This window comes from Pseudophryne corroboree, unplaced genomic scaffold, assembly GCF_028390025.1.
Source record: "Pseudophryne corroboree isolate aPseCor3 unplaced genomic scaffold, aPseCor3.hap2 scaffold_841, whole genome shotgun sequence".
Lineage (NCBI taxonomy): Eukaryota > Metazoa > Chordata > Amphibia > Anura > Myobatrachidae > Pseudophryne > Pseudophryne corroboree.
In genome coordinates, this window is record NW_026970420.1 from 73,083 (window position 1) to 85,107 (window position 12,025).

The 12,025-nt window shown below is 42.0% G+C and overlaps 4 non-coding genes across 4 annotated transcripts; all 4 read left to right on the forward strand.

Moving 5' to 3' along the window:
• Window positions 1–8,756: 8,756 nt before the first annotated feature.
• LOC135042887 (U1 spliceosomal RNA) lies at window positions 8,757–8,920 on the forward strand. The gene has a single exon (XR_010235943.1). It is a non-coding gene; the product is annotated as a U1 spliceosomal RNA (small nuclear RNA).
• Window positions 8,921–9,072: 152 nt separating this feature from the next.
• Window positions 9,073–9,235, forward strand: LOC135042926 (U1 spliceosomal RNA). Its single transcript, XR_010235981.1, has one exon. It is a non-coding gene; the product is annotated as a U1 spliceosomal RNA (small nuclear RNA).
• Window positions 9,236–9,909: 674 nt separating this feature from the next.
• On the forward strand, window positions 9,910–10,073 carry LOC135042893 (U1 spliceosomal RNA). Its single transcript, XR_010235949.1, has one exon. It is a non-coding gene; the product is annotated as a U1 spliceosomal RNA (small nuclear RNA).
• Window positions 10,074–10,223: 150 nt separating this feature from the next.
• LOC135042905 (U1 spliceosomal RNA) lies at window positions 10,224–10,387 on the forward strand. Its single transcript, XR_010235961.1, has one exon. It is a non-coding gene; the product is annotated as a U1 spliceosomal RNA (small nuclear RNA).
• The last annotated feature ends 1,638 nt before the right edge of the window (window positions 10,388–12,025 follow it).

Genomic DNA, 12,025 nt, shown 5'->3' on the forward strand with positions numbered 1-12,025 from the left:
GTACTGTAATGGAAGCATGCTGGGTCCATAACCCAGAGGTAGGCAGATTGAAACTATCCTCTGCTATATGCATTTTTTTTTGTTAATTAAATTAATCCAAAACTGGGATTGATATTTTTGCTCTTTTATTTTTACTTAAAGTACAATAACTTTTACCATTTTAATTTGTTTTAATAGTATATTGACAGTATTGTTTTCTTTCAAAAATCCAATTAATTTTCTTTACCCGATTATTAAAATGGTAATTGACAAAAACAAACTACATTGTCACCAGAAGAGCAATACAAAATGTACAAGTGATATATTAAAATCATCTTTCCAGCTTGAATTTCAATGATGCATTGGGGCAACGATTTTGTGAGAAACATCTTCACCCTTAAATAAAGATTTTCTTAATTCCTTACCTGTGTGCTAATTAGATATCACCTTGTTTTCACATTAAACAGACTTCCACATGAGAAAACAGCAAAGATGCAGTGGCGTTAATGTTTCCTGGTGTCAACCTGTATTATTTCCGTAGATATTGAAATGAGGATGCATCTTGCTGCCTTTCCAATGAAGCAAGTTTAATTTAGTAATAGGTGAAAAAACATCCCTACAAAGATGTTAATCAGATACTTGGCTTTGTGGACACTTTTCAGAGAACAAATTTGTTATCATAAAAATAAACCCAGAAAATGAAGAGCTGTTTAATCACTCAATTGGATTTTTCTGCCAGCATTTTTCTTTTTCTCTGCAACCCACTGCTAAATTGTGCTTCCTAGCTGTTTTTTTTATAAAATCACTTAATCAAATCTAACTCTGATTACATCAGAGAAGGCCAGGTACCCTACACCATAAGAGGGGGTTTGCAATTTTGACTTGTCTACTTAAATATCACCAAAATCTGATTACAAGGTCAATTACGTCCCTGGGTGGGATTGAACCACCAACCTTTTGACTAATAGCTGAACACACTAACCGATTGCGCCACAGAGACACTTTGCAAAAAGTACATACTGACAAAGATTAATAAGCATTCATCTAGAACGTTTCCTAGAAAAACTTTAAAAAGTCAATAATCTGGAGAGTTTTTGTAAGATGTTTCTTCCAGCAACCAATGAAGAAACACATTGGTACTTTCGCATGATGAGTGAGTGCTTCAGGATCTCTTGCACTTACATGTGCAGCAGAGTACTGCAATGGAAGCATGCTGGGCCCATAACCCAGAGGTAGGCAGATTGAAACTATCCTTTGCTATATGCATTTTTTTTTTGTTCATTAAAGTAATCCAAAACTGGGATTGATATTTTAGCTTTTATTTTTACTTAAAGTACAATAACTTTTACCATTTTAATTTGTTTTAGTGCAAAAGGCATATCAGCAGTCAGCACTAACTGGTGACATGCCATTTGTACAAGTAAGCCATGTGTGACTAATATATAAACATACTTTATTAAATAACACCTCAAACTATCATACCCTGGATTCAAACCTATAACCTGTTGAATTCTAATCAAACACCCTACCCATGGAGCTACTTGATCCTGCATCTTTTCTAACCTCCAAAAACAGATTCAGTTGCATTTTCCAGCGTGTTTTGTTTGCGCCTTTGCAAATGTCTTACATCGACAAACTTATTTAGTACTATTTTGCAAATAGGGTTACATTGTCGCAACATTGTGTTCCCTAATTGCTTGATTTTTTAAATGCAACAATTGATAAAGACACCTGATAATTGCTCTGTGGAGTCTTATTTTGTGTTTTGTGTTTAGTCTTTAGATCTGAATTTGAATGTACTTGTGAACTAACTTAATTTCCTACTTCTAAATTCATTCCTAAATTCACTACTTACATGAATCCTGTAGTTGGGCATTTTGGGACTTCGATTGTGGGCATTGTTTTGTGTCCAGACCAGCAGCAGGTGGTGTGCATTTGCTGGAAAGGCATCGAAGACCTCCGATATGCTGCATCTCCTGATGTGTGTCTCCCTCAAGTGGCTGTCAGCAAATGCCTGCTAGACACCCCATTCCAAGCTGATTGTGACATCATGGAACATGCATCATAGAACAGGCATGCTAAAACATGGGTCTTCAACCTGCGACCCTCCAGCTGCTGTGGAACTACACATCCCAGCATGCCCTGCCTCAGTTTTAGCATACCTTAATAGCAAAACTGTGGCAGGGCATGCTGGGATGTGTAGTTTCACAGCAGCTGGAGGGCCACAGGATGAAGACCCATGTGCTAGAGCCAAGCCGCAGGTACATTGAATGCTAGCAAGCTGAATATTTAAATCCTTTTTGTTCCGCAGCATTCCAATGCGGAAGATTCCATGGAACCAGAGATCCTTCCATTGAGAAGGACATGCTGCCTGGATGACTACACTGTGCAAATTAAATCACGGAGCCAGTTGGCTTGTGGGTGGCTCTGGTGACTGGGTGGTTGGGTGGGTGGTGTGTCGGAAGTGGAGCGCATGCAAATGATTGTGTATCATCCAGCTAGTGAGAGAGAAAACTCATGCAGGAGTGTGCCTGCTTGTCAGTGGGTTATGCACCTTGCCAGACGTTAAATCTACATAGAGCAGCTGGAGGGGACAAGAGCAGGTTTGCAAAATATAGATAGAAGAGCATATATGCTGGCGCATTCTCCATGATTGTGTCAGCTTATGTTTTGGTGCACTGCACTTTCCTCCACTAAGTTTTAGCCATTTTTGTTAAGCTCAAGTGTAGTTGCTTCTCGGCCTTTTGGCTGTGATCTTGTATCGTGGTTGAAGGGTCTGCTGGAGGGAGGGATTGTTTTCTTCATTGGCGAAAGACCAAAGATATTCCAGGATGGAAGGCTTGGGAACACTATCTGTTTTTCAGTTGTGGAAGAGCACAGAGGTCGGATTGGACTACATTCTATAGTAAAGGATATCTTTCTATTTATTGACCCTCCCCTTATATGTGTCTGTGTTACAATAAAGCTTCGGTTTTGTGAATCCCTCACCCTCTTACACTCCACACCCATAGCCTTATTAACTGTTGTATTATTGTATAGTTTAAATGTATAGTGCAGTTCATGATTTATAGTGTAGGCTGGCCTGTGCTGTAGTTCTGGAACTGTACTATACCGTCAGCATTTGTATTGTGTTTTGGCTGTGCTACAACACTGTACTTATGTGTGTAATGTTTATGTATGTTTTTTTAATGTCAATAAAAACTGCTTTTTCAAGCCAATATCTGAAAACAATCAATGTTTATCTTTGATGGCAATAAAAGTGGTATGATATTTGATGCTTTTGAAAGGCAATATCTGATATGTCCCCTATCTGGGAACCATATATTAAATGGCTTTTCAGAAAAGGGAGATGGGAGAAGAGCTTTCAGTACTTGTAGGACCGATGCACATAAAGAAGCAAAAAAACATACATAAACATTACAGACATAAGTACCCGCGTTGCGGCAATGCCAAAACACAATAGAAATGCTGACGGTATAGTACAGTTCAAGAACTACAGCACAGGCCAGCCTACACTATAAATCATGAACTGCACTATACATTTAAACTGTACAATAATACAACAGTTAATAAGGCTATGGGTGTGGAGTGTAAGAGGGTGAGGGAATCACAAGCCCGAAGCTTTATTGAAAGACTGACACATATAAGGGGAGGATTAATAAATAGAAAGACATCCTTTACTATAGAATGTAGTCCAATCCGGTCTTTCAACTCTTCCACAATTGAAAAACGGATAGTGTTCCCAAGCCTTCCATCCTGGAATATCTTTGGTCTTTCGCCAATGAAGAAAGCAATCCCTCCCTCCAGCAGACCCTTCAACCACAATACAAGATCACAGCCAAAAGGCCGAGAAGCAACTACACTTGAGCTTAACAAAAATGGCTAAAACTTAGTGGAGGAAAGTGCAGTGCACCAAAACATAAGCTGACACAATCATGGAGAATGCGCCAGCATATATGCTCTTCTATCTATATTTTGCAAACCTGCTCTTGTCCCCTCCAGCTGCTCTATGTAGATTTAACGTCTGGCAAGGTGCATAACCCACTGACAAGCAGGCACACTCCTGCATGAGTTTTCACTCTCACTAGCTGGATGATACACAATCATTTGCATGTGCTCCACCTCCGACACACCACCCACCCAACCACCCAGTCACCAGAGCCACCCACAAACCAACTGGCTCCGTGATTTAATTTGCACAGTGTAGTCATCCAGGCAGCATGTCCTTCTCAATGGAAGGATCTCTGGTTCCATGGAATCTTCCGCATTGGAATGCTGCGGAACAAAAAGGATTTAAATATTCAGCTTGCTAGCATTCAATGTACCTGCGGCTTGGCTCTAGCACATGGGTCTTCATCCTGTGGCCCTCCAGCTGCTGTGAAACTACACATCCCAGCATGCCCTGCCACAGTTTTGCTATAAGGTATGCTAAAACTGAGGCAGGGCATGCTGGGATGTGTAGTTCCACAGCAGCTGGAGGGTCGCAGGTTGAAGACCCATGTTTTAGCATGCCTGTTCTATGATGCATGTTCCGTGATGTCACAATCAGCTTGGAATGGGGTGTCTAGCAGGCATTTGCTGACAGCCACTTGAGGGAGACACACATCAGGAGATGCAGCATATCGGAGGTCTTCGATGCCTTTCCAGCAAATGCACACCACCTGCTGCTGGTCTGGACACAAAACAATGCCCACAATCGAAGTCCCAAAATGCCCAACTACAGGATTCATGTAAGTAGTGAATTTAGGAATGAATTTAGAAGTAGGAAATTAAGTTAGTTCACAAGTACATTCAAATTCAGATCTAAAGTCTAGGTAGGCCTCACGTCCTGGCAGCCGCCAGCATTTAAAAATGCCTTGATTAGAGGTACGGAATTAAATGTAGATAAGAAGTAGACACAAAATAAGACTCCGCAGAGCAGTTATCAGGTGTTTTTATCAATTGTTGCATTTAAAAAATCAAGCAATTAGGTTGCAACAATGTAACCCTATTTGCAAAATAGTACTAAATAAGTTTGTCGATGTAAGACATTTGCAAAGGCGCATCCAAAACACGCTGGAAAATGCAACTGAATCTGTTTTTGGAGGCTAGAATAGGAAATGTGCATCGGTCCTACAAGTACTGAAAGCTCTTCTCCCATCTCCCTTTTCTGAAAAGCCATTTAATATATGGTTCCCAGATAGGGGACATATCAGATATTGCCTTTCAAAAGCAGCAAATATCATACCACTTCTATTGCCATCAAAGATAAACATTGATTGTTTTCAGATATTGGATTGAAAAAGCAGTCTTTATTGACATAAAGAAGCAAAAAAACATACATAAACATTACACACATAAGTACTGTGTTGCAGCACAGCCAAAACACAATACAAATGCTGTCGGTATAGTACAGTTCAAGAACTACAGCACAGGTCAGCCTACACTATAAATCATGAACTGCACTATACATTTGAACAATACAATAGTTAATAAGGCTATGGGTGTGGAGTGTAAGAGGGTGACGGAATCACAAGCCCAAAGCTTTATTGAAAGACAGACACATATAAAGGGAGGATTAATAAATACAAAGATACCCTTTACTATAGAATGTAGTCCAATCCGGTCTTTCAACTCTTCCACAACTGAAAAACGGATAGTGTTCCCAAGCCTTCCATCCTGGAATATCTTCAGTCTCTCGCCAATGAAGAAAACAATCCCTCCAGCAGACTCTTCAACCACAATACAATATCACAGCCAAAAGAGCGAGAAGCAACTACACTTGCGTTTAAACAAAATGGCTAAAACTTAGTGGAGGAAAGTGCAGTGCACCAAAACATAAGCTGACACAATCATGGAGAATGCGCCAGCATATATGCTCTTCTGTCTATATTTTCCAAACCTGCTCTTGTCCCCTCCAGTTGCTCCATGTAGATTTGACGTCTGGCAAGGTGCATAACTCACTGACAAGCAGGCACACTCCTACATGAGTTTTCTCTCTCACTAGCTGGATGATACACATTCATTTGCATGTGCTCCACCTCCGACACACCGCCCACCCAACCACCCAGTCACCAGAGCCACCCACAAGCCAACTGGCTCCGTGATTTAATTTGCACAGTGCAGTCATCCAGGCAGCATGTCCTTCTCAATGGAATAATCTCTGGTTCCATGGAATCTTCCGCATTGGAATGCTGCGGAACAAAAAGGATTTAAACATTCAGCTTGCTAGCATTCAATGTACCTGCGGTTTGGTTCTAGCACATGGGTCTTCATCCTGTGGCCCTCCAGCTGCTGTGAAACTACACATCCCAGCATGCCCTGCCACAGTTTTGCTATTAAGGTATGCTAAAACTGAGGCAGGGCATGCTGGGATATGTAGTTCCACAGCAGCTGGAGGGTCGCAGGTTGAAGACCCATGTTCTAGCATGCCTGTTCTATGATGCATGTTCCGTGATGTCACAATCAGCTTGGAATGGGGTGTCTAGCATGCATTTGCTGACAGCCACTTGAGGCAGACACACATCAGGAGATGCAGCATATCGGAGGTCTTCGATGCCTTTCCAGCAAATGCACACCACCAGCTGCTGGTCTGGACACAAAACAATGCCCACAATTGAAGGCTCAAAATGCCCAACTACAGGATTAATGTAAGTAGTGAATTTAGGAATGAATTTAGAAGTAGGAAATTAAGTTAGTTCACAAGTACATTCAAATTCAGATCTAAAGACTAGGTAGGCCTCACGTCCTGGCAGCACCCAGCATTTAAAAATGCCTTGATTATAGGTAGGGAATTAAATGTAGATAAGAAGTAGACACAAAAGAAGACTCCACAGAGCAATTATCAGGTGTCTTTATCAATTTTTGCATTTAAAAAATCAAGCAATTAGGGAACACAATGTTGCGACAATGTAACCCTATTTGCAAAATAGTACTAAATAAGTTTGTCGATGTAAGACATTTGCAAAGGCGCAAACAAAACACGCTGGAAAATGCAACTGAATCTGTTTTTGGAGGTTAGAATAGATGCAGGATCAAGTAGCTCAATGGGTAGGGTGTTTGATTAGAATTTAACAGGTTTTAGGTTTGAATCCTGGGTATGATAGTTTGAGGTGTTATTTAATAAAGTATGTTTATATATTAGTCACACATGGCTTACTTGTACAAATGGCATGTCACCAGTTAGTGCTGACTGCTGATATGCCATTTACACAAACATGCCATGTGTGACTGTATATGCATTTAAGGAGGGCACCCCTGCAATACCACAAACCATTGAGTGTCAAGTATACTAGATATATCTTCATATCTCATGTGCTTTCTCTGAGACCAATCTTGTTATGCCCCTTCCCCACAAGGCATGCGCCTTTTGTCCATATTGCAAAAATGGGGGGGAGGGCATATAATTCTCTGTCACAGGGCACCAAAAAGTCTAGTTATGGCTCTGGTATGCATTATGTAATCTGGCAGACCATCTCTCCAACACTGGCTGGTTGGAATAGAAATCCGGTTATCTATGTGAGCAAATGACCATCAACGATTTACTCTCAAACACTAAAAAATGGACAAAAATGGTCCCCTAAACAAATTGGTTAAATTTTGGGTTTAACCAATTTGTGTAATGACCATTTTTGACCACTTTTCTAGTGTTTGGGAGCAAATGGTTAATTGACATTTGCTCCTATACATTACCAGATTTTCATTCCAACCATCCAGACTGGATAGATAGCCTGACAGATAATTGTGTAGTGTACGCCCAGGATAACTGTTAGTCATGCTTTATTTTATGGCGGCACATAAATGGGTGGACAGATCCAGGGCAAGCACTGCCCACTCATGCATAGTTGTCAACTGATGTGAAGTTCCAGGGGGCAATCTCAGTTATAAAGGGAAGTATCTGGAAATTGTCCCTAGTTAAAAAAAAAAAAAAAATTTGATCAACTCCATTTATTTAGTATGATATCCCAGGTGATAGGATGCCGGCAGTCAGAACAACATACTTTATTAAATAACACATCTCAAACTACCATACCCAGGATTCAAACCTATAACCTGTTGAATTCTAATCAAACACCCTACCTATTGAGCTATTTGATCCTGCATAAAAATTGTGAACATTATATGAAGCTATTGGTACTTTGCAAAAAAAAAGAATCAGCATTACAACGCAGCAGATCCATGCAGTTTGCAGCCACACACTACATGTATCTGCTCAGCCACAATGCTGATTATTTCTTCACAAAGTACAAGGTGAGCTCCAAACAGAATTCTCTAGCTTAGAATTATACCTTTCTTTGCCAAACCTAGAAGTCGGGCCCCCCACCCTGGGATCCCCCAGAGGGAGGCCTGCACCGTCATGCGGCAGGCTTGTCCGTTTTGGAAGCAGGCTGATGGGCAGCCCAGGATTGCTTCAGTCTGGGCTTGGCAGGTCTGGAAACATGAGCTTGCTTTGGGTATGCCTGACCTTGGGTACGCTTTACCTGGAGGATGAAAGGGCCAAGAAAAGTACTTTTAGCCTTCTGCGTGGTAGGAGTCATACTAGGTAGGCAAGCTGTTTTAGCAGTAGCCAGATCAGCTACAATCTTATTGAGGTCTTCTCCAAAAGGAGATTCAACTGAGGCAGCACAAGGGAACTCTCATCTGGGGACAACAACTGCAGGGAGAACACATATTTTCAGATGAACATGGTAGGGCAGAAGGCTGCCTAATACTGAAGCACCCCCAAACAACAAATCAAATGCAACTTACTTGACAGAGATGTGCCTGAGCAACGGCCCTCCCCAGCCCTATCCCAAATCATACTTATTTTGCATAGGAGATACCATGGTCATGAAGATTGTTCTCCCAGGGTTAGGTTCATTCATTGCATTCTGGGTATGCTGACCCCTGTGATTTCCCCAAATGTGGGAAACTCGACTGCTTTATTTGTGGTAGTGGGGGACTGTATTTGTGCTTTCCTCTGGTCAGCTCTGGTAAAATTCAGATTTCTTTGTCTCAGATCTTCCTCTAGCCTTGTTCTTCTTTCGAGAGTTCCCTTGTGCTGCCTCAGTTGGATCTCCTTCACTTGACAGGGGGGTGCCCGAGCAGCGACCCTCCCCAGCTCTAGCCCAACTCCTACTTACCTGCCAGGTGAGATACTATGATCATGAAGTTGCTTCTCCCAGGGCAAGGCTCACCCATTGCACTCTGGGTGTGCTGCCCCTGCGATTTCCCCAAATGTGGGAAACTTGACTGCATAATTTGAGTTTTCCCTGGTCGGCTCTCATGTAATTCAGATCTCTTTGTCTCAGGTCTCTCTCCAGCCTAGTTTGCTGTCTGGTTCCACTTCTTTTTTCTTGAGCCCCTCCCTTCTATACCCTTGTGCACTATCCTGACTTCTCCTCCCGTCTGCTTACTTTGTGCCTCCCAATGCACAATGCAAACTACGGGTAGTGCTGCAGGGCCCACACCCTTTTACTTGCTTTACAGAGCAGCTCTGGAGCTGTTACAGTGCCCAGCTGCTGCAAGAAATCAGCTTGAATGCTTCAGGGGCTGGGGAATGGCCAACATGAGCCCCACACCGAAGGAGGGTGGGGGTGCTTAATGCCAACTAGGGGTCATCCAAGCACCACAAAAGGCCTCCATGCCCTGCACGCTCCTTTTCTCTTTTCATATGCAGACAAGGGTTGAAGCCACCTTTGACCCACTGCTTGGATGACATCACCATATTCAAATCCATCTGCTGCAGGCCATCCCCCAGGAATGCTTGCACTAGTTGTTGCATTTGGTTTGTTGTTTGGGGGTGCTTCAGTATTAGGCAGCCTTCTGCCACCCCATGTTCATCTGAAAATATGTGTTCTCCCTGCAGTTGTTGTCCCCAGATGAGAGTTCCCTTGTGCTGCCTCAGTTGAATCTCCTTTACTTGACAGAGATGTGCCTGAGCAGCGGCCCTCCCCAGCCCTATCCCAAATCATACTTATTTTGCATAGGAGATACTATTGTCATGAAGATTGTTTTCCCAGGGTGAGGTTCATTCATTGCATTCTGGGTATGCTGACCCCTGTGATTTCCCCAAATGTGGGAAACTCGACTGCATTATTTGTGGTAGTGGTGGACTGTGTTTGTGCTTTCCTCTGGTCAGCTCTGGTAAAGTCAGATTTCTTTGTCTCAGATCTTCCTCTAGCCTTGTTCTTCTTTTGAGAGTTCCCTTGTGCTGCCTCAGTTGGATCTCCTTCACTTGAAAGGTAGTGCCCGAGCAGCGACCCTCCCCAGCTCTAGCCCAACTCCTACTAACCTGCCAGGTGAGATACTATGATCATGAAGGTGCTTCTCCCAGGGCAAGGCTCACCCATTGCACTCTGGGTGTGCTGCCCCTTGCGATTTCCCCAAATGTGGGAAACTTGACTGCATAATTTGTGTTTCCCCTGGACGGCTCTCGTATAATTCAGATCTCTTTGTCTCAGGTCTCTCTCCAGCCTAGTATGCTGTCTGTTTCCACTTCTCTTTTCTTGAGCCCCTCCCTTCTATAACCATGTGCACTATCCTGACTTCTCCTCCCGTCTGCTTACTTTGTGCCTTCCAATGCACAATGCAAACTACAGGTAGTGCTGCAGGGCCCACACCCTTTTACTTGCCTTACAGAGCAGCTCTGGAGCTGTTACAGTACCCAGCTGCTGCAAGAAATCAGCTTGAATGCTTCAGGGGCTGGGGCATGGCCAACATGAGCCCCACACCGAAGGAGGGTGGGGGTGTTTAATGCGAACTAGGGGTCATCCAAGCGTCGCAAAAGGCCGCCATGCCCTGCATATCCCTTTTCTCTTTTCATAAGCAGACGAGGGTTGAAGCCAACTTTGACCCACTGCTTGGATGACATCACTTGCTGCCTTTCCAATGAAGCAAGTTTAATTTAGTAATAGGTGAAAAACCATCCCTACAAAGGTGTTAATCAGATACTTGGCTTTGTGGACACTTTTCAGAGAACAAATTAGTTAGCATAAAAATAAAGCCAGAAAATGAAGAGCTGTTTAATCACTCAATTGGATTTTTCTGCAAGCGTATTTCTTTTTCTCTGCAACCCACTGCTAAGTTGTGCTTCCTAGCTGTTCTTTTATAAAATCACTTAATCAAATCTAACTCTGATTACATCAGAGAAGGCCAGGTACCCTACACCATAAGAGGGGGTTTGAAATTTTGACTTGTCTACTTAAAGATCACCAAAATCTGATGACAAGGTCAATAACATCCCTGGGTGGGATTGAACCACCAACCCTTTGGTTAATAACCAAACACACTAACCGATTGCACCACCGAGACACTTTGCAAAATTACATACTGACAAAGGTTAATAAGCATTCATCTAGAACGTTTCCTAGAAAACTTTAAAAAGTCAATAATCTGGAGAGTTTTTGTAAGATGTTTCTTCCATCAACCAATGAAGAAACGCATTGGTACTTTCCCATGATGAGTGAGTGCTTCAGGATCTCTTGCACTTACATGTGCAGCAGAGTACTGCAATGGAAGCATGCTGGGCCCCTTAACCCAGAGGTAGGCAGATTGAAACTATCCTCTGCTATATGCATTTTTTTTTTGTTAATTAAAGTAATCCAAAACTGGGATTGATATTTTTGCTCTTTTATTTTTACTTAAAGTACAATAACTTTTACCATTTTAATTTGTTTTAATAGTATATTGACAGTATTGTTTTCTTTCAAAAATCCACTTAATTTTCTTTACCCTATTATTAAAATGGTAATTGACAAAAACAAACTACATTGTCACCAGAAGAGCAATACAAAATGTACAAGTGATATATTAAAATCATCTTTCCAGCTTGAATTTCAATGATGCATTGGGGCAACGATTTTGTGAGAAACATCTTCACCCTTAAATAAAGATTTTCTTAATTCCTTACCTGTGTGCTAATTAGATATCACCTTGTTTTCACATTAAACAGACTTCCACATGAGAAAGCACAAAGGATGCAGTGGCGTTAATGTTTCCTGGTGTCAACCTGTATTATTTCAGTAGATATTGAAATGAGGATGCATCTTGCTGCCTTTCCAATGAAGCAAGTTTAATTTAGTAATAG